Source organism: Salmo trutta, chromosome 4 (assembly GCF_901001165.1).
Source record: "Salmo trutta chromosome 4, fSalTru1.1, whole genome shotgun sequence".
Taxonomy (NCBI): domain Eukaryota; kingdom Metazoa; phylum Chordata; class Actinopteri; order Salmoniformes; family Salmonidae; genus Salmo; species Salmo trutta.
In genome coordinates this window covers 72393561-72402879 of record NC_042960.1, presented here as the reverse complement: position 1 = coordinate 72402879, position 9319 = coordinate 72393561, and the positions used below count along the sequence as shown (strand labels likewise).

The 9319-nt window shown below is 40.0% G+C and overlaps 1 long non-coding RNA gene across 1 annotated transcript; it reads right to left on the bottom strand.

The window, feature by feature from the left end:
- Nucleotides 1-3248: 3248 nt before the first annotated feature.
- Nucleotides 3249-9315, bottom strand: LOC115192990 (uncharacterized). The gene is made up of 4 exons (XR_003878052.1): nucleotides 9260-9315; nucleotides 8862-8906; nucleotides 6387-6465; nucleotides 3249-4281 (listed from the first exon to the last, which is right to left on the bottom strand). It is a non-coding gene; the product is annotated as an uncharacterized LOC115192990 (long non-coding RNA).
- Nucleotides 9316-9319: the final 4 nt, after the last annotated feature.

Below are 9319 nucleotides of genomic sequence, written 5' to 3'. Positions count from 1 at the left end.
CTCAGGGCCCAGTTAGACTGCGCTCAGGGCCCAGTTAGACTGCGCTCAGGGCCCAGTTAGACTGCGCTCAGGGCCCAGTTAGACTGCACTCAGGGCCCAGTTAGACTGCACTCAGGGCCCAGTTAGACTGCGCTCAGGGCCCAGTTAGACTGCACTCAGGGCCCAGTTAGACTGCGCTCAGGATGCAACCGAGTCCTGCCCCTATTGGCCACAGATGGAGCTGATGGAGAGAAACCAGAACTACACCACAGATGGAGCTGATGGAGAGAGAGAGATCAGTGAAGACCAGAACTACACCACAGATGGAGCTGATGGAGAGAGAGATCAGAACTACACCACAGATGGAGCTGACGGAGAGAGAGACCAGAACTACACCACAGATGGAGCTGACGGAGAGAGAGACCAGAACTACACCACAGATGGAGCTGATGGAGAGAGAGACCAGAACTACACCACAGATGGAGCTGATGGAGAGAGAGACCAGAACTACACCACAGATGGAGCTGATGGAGAGAGAGACCAGAACTACACCACAGATGGAGCTGATGGAGAGAGAGACCAGAACTACACCACAGATGGAGCTGATGGAGAGAGAGACCAGAACTACACCACAGATGGAGCACCATCCTGGACTCTGCTTCCCACCTGATCCTCTCCCAGGAGACTGTGCATGTGACTGATGTGAAGAATAGCTACTGATTGGAGACAGAGGGATAAGAGAGATGCCTGCAACACATTGAGGTAAGCTATAGCCAAACCTATATTTTGTAGCTAGCCTAAGGGTTGTAAGTGTGTATTTGGTGGATGTATGAAGAGGACGTAGGAACCTTTAGGATAATAATAATAAAACCATTATTACCAACAGGCCCGTGGATGCAGTTTTCAAACCCTGGCCACTGACAGGCATCCACTTGAGGGACTGATATCTGGCATATTTTTTTATAACCCAACCCTGATCTGTACTTCTCCACAACTTTGTCCCTGACCTGTTTGGAGAGCTCCTTGGTCTTCATGGTGCCACTTGCTTGGTGGTGCCCCTTGCTTAGTGGTGTTGCAGACTCTGGGGCCTTTCAGAACAGGTGCATATATACTGAGATCATGTGACAGATCATGTGACACTTAGATTGCTGATAGCATCAAGGAAAACGCTATGTCTGGCGCAAACCCAACACCTCTCATCACCCCGAGAACACCATCCCCACAGTGATGCATGGTGGTGGCAGCATCATGCTGTGGGGATGTTTTTCATCGGCAGGGACTGGGAAACTGGTCAGAATTGAAGGAATGATGGATGGTGCTAAATACAGGGAAATTCTTGAGGGAAACCTGTTTTCAGTCTTCGAGAGATTTGAGACTGGGACGGAGGTTCACCTTCCAGCAGGACAATGACCCTAAGCATACTGCTAAAGCAACACTCGAGTGGTTTAAGGGGAAACATTTAAATGTCTTGGAATGGCCTAGGCAAAGCCCAGACCTCAATCCTATTGAGAATCTGTGGTATGACTTAAAGATTGATGTACACCAGCGGAACCCATCCAACTTGAAGGAGCTGGAGCAGTTTTGCCTTGAAGAATGGGCAAAAATCCCAGTGGCTAGATGTGCCAAGCTTATAGAGACATACCCCAAGATACTTGCAGCTGTAATTGCTGCAAAAGGTGGCTCTACAAAGTATTGACTTTGGGGGGGTGAATAGTTATGCACGCTCAAGTTTTCAGTTTTTTTGTCTAATTTCTTGTTTTTTTCACAATCAAAAATATTTTGCATCTTCAAAGTGGTAGGCATGTTGTGTAAATCAAATGATACAAACCCCCAAAAATCCATTTTATTTCCAGGTTGGAAGGCAACAAAATAGGAAAAATGCCAAGGGGGGTGAATACTTTCGCAAGCCACTGTATGTAGTTCTGTCCTTGAGCTGTTCTTGTCTTTTGATGTTCTGTATTATGTATTGTGTGGACCCCAGGAAGAGTAGCTGCTGCCTTGGCAACAGGAACTAATGGGGATCCATAATAAACCCCAGGAAGAGTAGCTGCTGCCTTGGCAACAGGAACTAATGGGGATCCATAATAAACCCCAGGACGAGTAGCTGCTGCCTTGGCAGGAACTAATGGGGATCCATAATAAACCCCAGGAAAAGTAGCTGCTGCCTTGACAGGAACTAATGGGGATCCATAATAAACCCCAGGAAGAGTAGCTGCTGCCTTGGCTGGAACTAATGGGGATCCATAATAAACCCCAGGAAGAGTAGCTGCTGCCTTGGCAGGAACTAATGGGGATCCATAATAAACCCCAGGAAGAGTAGCTGCTGCCTTGACAGGAACTAATGGGGAGAATTACGTAACTAACAAATTGTCAGCCAACATAACGTGCAACTTATTAAATAAGTCATTACTTTATTACATTGCTCAACATTTTCTTAACATTTGTCATAATTAGTTAAAGCAATGAATTTGTGTCAGCTGCATATTTTTCGCCATTTTCTTCAAATATGAAAACGTTGTGAAACAATACCCATTTCCTGAGGAATTGCATTATGGACCCTAAAAGCACGGAAATCGTGTCCACTGTTTGTATACTTCGTATTTCGGTGATTGTAGTACAACATCTAGGAACTTTTGGCATACTAACTGTATCCATACTATGTGTCACGTCCTGACCATAGAAAGATGTTATTTTCTATGGTAGAGTAGGTCAGGGCGTGACAGGGTTTTTTTTCTCTCTATGTTTTCTATTTCTATGTTTAGGTTCTAGTTTTGTATTTCTATGTTGGGGTTTTGTTTGGGATGATCGCCAATTAGAGGCAGCTGGTCCTCGTTGTCTCTAATTGGAGATCATACTTAAGTAGGGGTTTTTCCACCTGGGTTTTGTGGGTGATTAATTTTGAGTTGTGTATGTGTTCATCTCTGCGTCACGGTTTGTTGTTTTTTCATTCAGTGTATTTATGTATTGCATAGTTTCACAGTATAAATAAAATGCGGAACGAAACACACGCTGCACTTTGGTCCTCTTCTCCTTTCGACAACCGTGACACTATGAACAATAAGCATACTACATTTACGTCACAAATAGTACAGTTAGTGCGGTTAGTATGAGTATTCGGTATTCAAACACAGCTCTAGTGTTTCCATTCCCCTTTAAGTTATGCACATCTTTCATTTTTTTTGTGTTTATCTGTGTTTATTTATTTTTGTAACACATTTGAATATGTATCCTTCAAAATGTATATGGAATTTCACAACAATAACAACATCACAGATTGACTCGCTGCTTTTATTTACTTCCTGCTTTTATTTACTTCCTGCTTTTATTTACTTCCTGCTTTGCTCCTATGGGTACACTCAAAATGGCTGCCAGTCCAGGAGGATGATATCATCTCAGTCCCATAATGGCACAATTTACTTGAATGGGGACGAGCGTTCTATTCATTCTATTTCTGTGGGTAAAAACTGTTGAAGGACGATATCATCTCAGTCCCATAATATATATATTTTTAAAACAGTGTTTTGGTTCATTCTCACATCATGCCTTACAATAATGTTACATATAGTAGTTGGAACAAAACCAATGTGAACGTTGATACAGACCAAACATAAACAGAATGTAGCACGTAAAATAAAACACACATTCCACATGAAGAACTATCGGGAATATCAGAAGAACCCTGTTGCACACTGAGGAGTTCAATAAAAACACACGATGCTGTAATCTAATTACTAAACAACAGTGTCCCGTGGAGGTGATGTGAGCAGTTACCAAATATACCTGAAATAAACACAGAAGTCATATTGGCAAAAGACGAGAGTGCAGAAATCCTTATACACGTTGTAAGATAATTGAGAGTCATTTTAAACATAACCATGAGGAAAATAGCCTGGCCTGCATTAGTGAAGGTAGATAACATATGACTCTCTCATTGTCCACTCCTCCAACCCACAAACAAGGATTTGTTGAATAATCTGATAACAACACATGATGGAAACATGACATTACATTGTAGGGTTGTTAAGTTGTAGATCTGCATTCCTCTATTAAATCAACCTGAGAGGGGCCATTCAGGTGAGGGCCCTGCCTGGTGTTTCCCCTAGAAATACAATAACTGGCATGGGTACACTTAAAATGGAAAGTGGACTTGAATGGGATCATGCGTTCTAGCCAGTCTCATTTCTACGGTGTTTCCAGTCGTTCCTGTGTTCTCGTCTCTATGCCATCTCGATTGGCTCCTGTTGCAGTGGTGTCTCCGTCTTGGTTTCTTTCACTTTCTTTGGTTCACGTTTGTGATTCTTGCTGATATTTGATATAAAAGGACAGTTAGTTATTTGTAGCATAATTAGGCCAAATTACAACAACAACAAAAAATCATTCTGTTTCATTATTTACATTTTCTTCTCTTTTTAATTAAAGAGAATGATGAACTGTGTACTGTACTGTATCACTAGAGAATGATGAACTGTGTACTGTATCACTAGAGAATGATGAACTGTGTACTGTACTGTATCACTAGAGAATGATGAACTGTGTACTGTATCACCAGAGAATGATGAACTGTGTACTGTATCACCAGAGAATGATGAACTGTGTACTGTACTGTATCACTAGAGAATGATGAACTGTGTACTGTATCACTAGAGAATGATGAACTGTGTACTGTACTGTATCACTAGAGAATGATGAACTGTGTACTGTACTGTATCACTAGAGAATGATGAACTGTGTACTGTATCACCAGAGAATGATGAACTGTGTACTGTATCACCAGAGAATGATGAACTGTGTACTGTACTGTATCACTAGAGAATGATGAACTGTGTACTGTATCACTAGAGAATGATGAACTGTGTACTGTACTGTATCACTAGAGAATGATGAACTGTGTACTGTACTGTATCACTAGAGAATGATGAACTGTGTACTGTACTGTATCACCAGAGCATAATGAACTGTGTACTGTATCACTAGAGAATGATGAACTGTGTACTGTACTGTATCACCAGAGCATAATGAACTGTGTACTGTATCACTAGAGAATGATGAACTGTGTAATGTACTGTATCACCAGAGCATAATGAACTGTGTACTGTACCACCAGAGAATGATGAACTGTGTACTGTACTGTATCACCAGAGAATAATGAACTGTGTACTGTACTGTATCACCAGAGAATGATGAACTGTGTACTGTACTGTATCAGCAGAGAATGATGAACTGTGTACTGTATCACTGGAGAATGATGAACTGTGTACTGTACTGTATCACCAGAGCATAATGAACTGTGTACTGTATCACCAGAGAATAATGAACTGTGTACTGTACTGTATCACCAGAGAATAATGAACTGTGTACTGTACTGTATCACCAGAGAATAATGAACTGTGTACTGTACTGTATCAGCAGAGAATGATGAACTGTGTACTGTATCACTGGAGAATGATGAACTGTGTACTGTACTGTATCACCAGAGCATAATGAACTGTGTACTGTATCACCAGAGAATAATGAACTGTGTACTGTACTGTATCACCAGAGAATAATGAACTGTGTACTGTACTGTATCACCAGAGAATAATGAACTGTGTAATGTACTGTATCACCAGAGAATGATGAACTGTGTACTTACTTGCTCTGTATCAGCAGAGAATGATGAACTGTGTACTGTACTGTATCAGCAGAGAATGATGAACTGTGTACTGTACTGTATCAGCAGAGAATGATGAACTGTGTACTGTACTGTATCACCAGAGAATGATGAACTGTGTACTGTATCACCAGAGAATGATGAACTGTGTACTGTATCACCAGAGAATGATGAACTGTGTACGGTACTGTATCACCAGAGAATTATGAACTGTGTACTGTATCACCAGAGAATGATGAACTGTGTACTGTACTGTATCACCAGAGAATGATGAACTGTGTACTGTACTGTATCACCAGAGAATGATGAACTGTGTACTGTATCACCAGAGAATAATGAACAGTGTACTGTACTGTATCACCAGAGAATGATGAACTGTGTACTGTACTGTATCACCAGAGAATGATGAACTGTGTACTGTACTGTATCACCAGAGAATGATGAACTATGTACTGTATCACCAGAGAATGATAAACTGTGTACTGTACTGTATCACCAGAGAATGATGAACTGTGTACTGTATCACCAGAGAATGATGAACTGTGTACTGTACTGTATCACCAGAGAATGATGAACTGTGTACTGTATCAGCAGAGAATGATGAACTGTTTACTGTACTGTATCACTAGAGAATGATGAACTGTGTACTGTACTGTATCACTAGAGAATGATGAACTGTGTACTGTACTGTATCACCAGAGAATGATGAACTGTGTACTGTACTGTATCAGCAGAGAATGATGAACTGTGTACTTACTTGCTCTGTATCACCAGGAAAATAACGACTCCGATAATTATTCCTCCCGTGATCCCCAACACCACTCCCAGAATCAGGGCTGCAGGAAGCAGAATAACGTGACTGTTTTGTTAACAACATAAGTAAGTAAGTAAGTAATTAATAAAATATCAAAACTGTAGAATAGACCTACACTATATAGACAAAAGTATGTGGACACCCCTTCAAATGAGTGGATTTGGCTATTTCAGCCTCAGCCGTTGCTGACCGGCATTTAAAATTGAATAACACAGTGTACTGTACTGTATCAACAGAGAATGATAGGAGTATATAGACCTATCTCTCTACCCACCAATAGGAGTATATAGACCAATAGGAGTATATAGACCTATCTCTCTACCCACCAATAGGAGTATATAGACCTATCTCTCTACTCACCAATAGGAGTATATAGACCTATCTCTCTACCCACCAATAGGAGTATATAAACCTATATCTCTACTCACCAATAGGAGTATATAGACCAATAGGAGTATATAGACCTATCTCTACCCACCAATAGGAGTATATAGACCTATATCTCTACTCACCAATAGGAGTATATAGACCTATATCTCTACCCACCAATAGGAGTATATAGACCAATAGGAGTATATAGACCTATCTCTACCCACCAATAGGAGTATATAGACCAATAGGAGTATATAGACCTATATCTACTCACCAATAGGAGTATATAGACCTATCTCTCTACCCACCAATAGGAGTATATAGACCTATATCTATACTCACCAATAGGAGTATATATACCTATATCTCTACCCACCAATAGGAGTATATATACCTATATCTCTACCCACCAATAGGAGTATATAGACCAATAGGAGTATATAGACCTGTCTCTCTACCCACCAATAGGAGTATATAGACCAATAGGAGTATATATACCTATATCTCTACCCACCAATAGGAGTATATAGACCTATCTCTCTACCCACCAATAGGAGTATATAGACCAATAGGAGTATATATACCTATATCTCTACCCACCAATAGGAGTATATAGACCTATCTCTCTACCCACCAATAGGAGTATATATACCTATATCTCTACCCACCAATAGGAGTATATAGACCTATATCTCTACCCACCAATAGGAGTATATAGACCAATAGGAGTATATAGACCTATATCTCTACCCACCAATAGGAGTATATAGACCAATAGGAGTATATAGACCTATCTCTCTACTCACCAATAGGAGTATATAGACCAATAGGAGTATATAGACCTATAGGAGTATATAGACCTATATCTACTCACCAATAGGAGTATATAGACCAATAGGAGTATATAGACCTATATCTCTACCCACCAATAGGAGTATATAGACCTATCTCTCTACTCACCAATAGGAGTATATAGACCAATAGGAGTATATAGACCAATAGGAGTATATAGACCTATATCTACCCACCAATAGGAGTATATAGACCAATAGGAGTATATAGACCTATATCTCTACTCACCAATAGGAGTATATAGACCAATAGGAGTATATAGACCTATATCTCTACCCACCAATAGGAGTATATAGACCTATATCTACCCACCAATAGGAGTATATAGACCAATAGGAGTATATAGACCTATCTCTCTACTCACCAATAGGAGTATATAGACCAATAGGAGTATATAGACCTATATCTCTACCCACCAATAGGAGTATATAGACCTATATCTACCCACCAATAGGAGTATATAGATCTATATCTCTACCCACCAATAGGAGTATATAGACCAATAGGAGTATATAGACCTATATCTACTCACCAATAGGAGTATATAGACCTATATATCTACCCACCAATAGGAGTATATAGACCTATCTCTCTACTCACCAATAGGAGTATATAGACCAATAGGAGTATATAGACCTATATCTACTCACCAATAGGAGTATATAGACCTATATATCTACCCACCAATAGGAGTATATAGACCTATATATCTACCCACCAATAGGAGTATATAGACCTATATCTCTACCCACCAATAGGAGTATATAGACCTATATATCTACCCACCAATAGGAGTATATAGACCTGTCTCTCTACTCACCAATAGGAGTATATAGACCTATCTCTCTACCCACCAATAGGAGTATATAGACCTATATCTCTACCCACCAATAGGAGTATATAGACCTATATCTCTACCCACCAATAGGAGTATATAGACCTGTCTCTCTACTCACCAATAGGAGTATATAGACCTATATCTCTACCCACCAATAGGAGTATATAGACCTATATCTATACTCACCAATAGGAGTATATAGACCTATATCTATACTCACCAATAGGAGTATATAGACCTATATCTCTACTCACCAATAGGAGTATATAGACCTATATATCTACTCACCAATAGGAGTATATAGACCTATATCTCTACCCACCAATAGGAGTATATAGACCTATATATCTACTCACCAATAGGAGTATCGGGCTCATCCTCCTCCTTCTCAGTACCTTCATCTGGTGACAAAACATCAGATTATTATAAATATAGTATCAGTTAATTATTCAACATTACATTCGTGTGTTGTTAGTTCTGTGTCATGTGGCTACAAGAAAGGCTACATGAAAACTACAGGAATATTTGTAGAACCTCTAAATTAGGATATTTCACGATTCACGATTCATTAGTTTATGCCATGTTATTTTATGTGTTATGTCATGTTATGTCATGATATGCCATCTTATGTCATGTTATGCCATGTTATGCCATCTTATGTCATGTTATGTCATGTTATGCCATCTTATGTCATGCTATGCCATATTATATCATATTATGCCATTTTATGTCATGTCATGTCATGTCATCTCACCATGAATCCCAGCGCAGGTGGCGTTGCAGGCCGATATGTCGTGAACCTGTTTCCATCCCC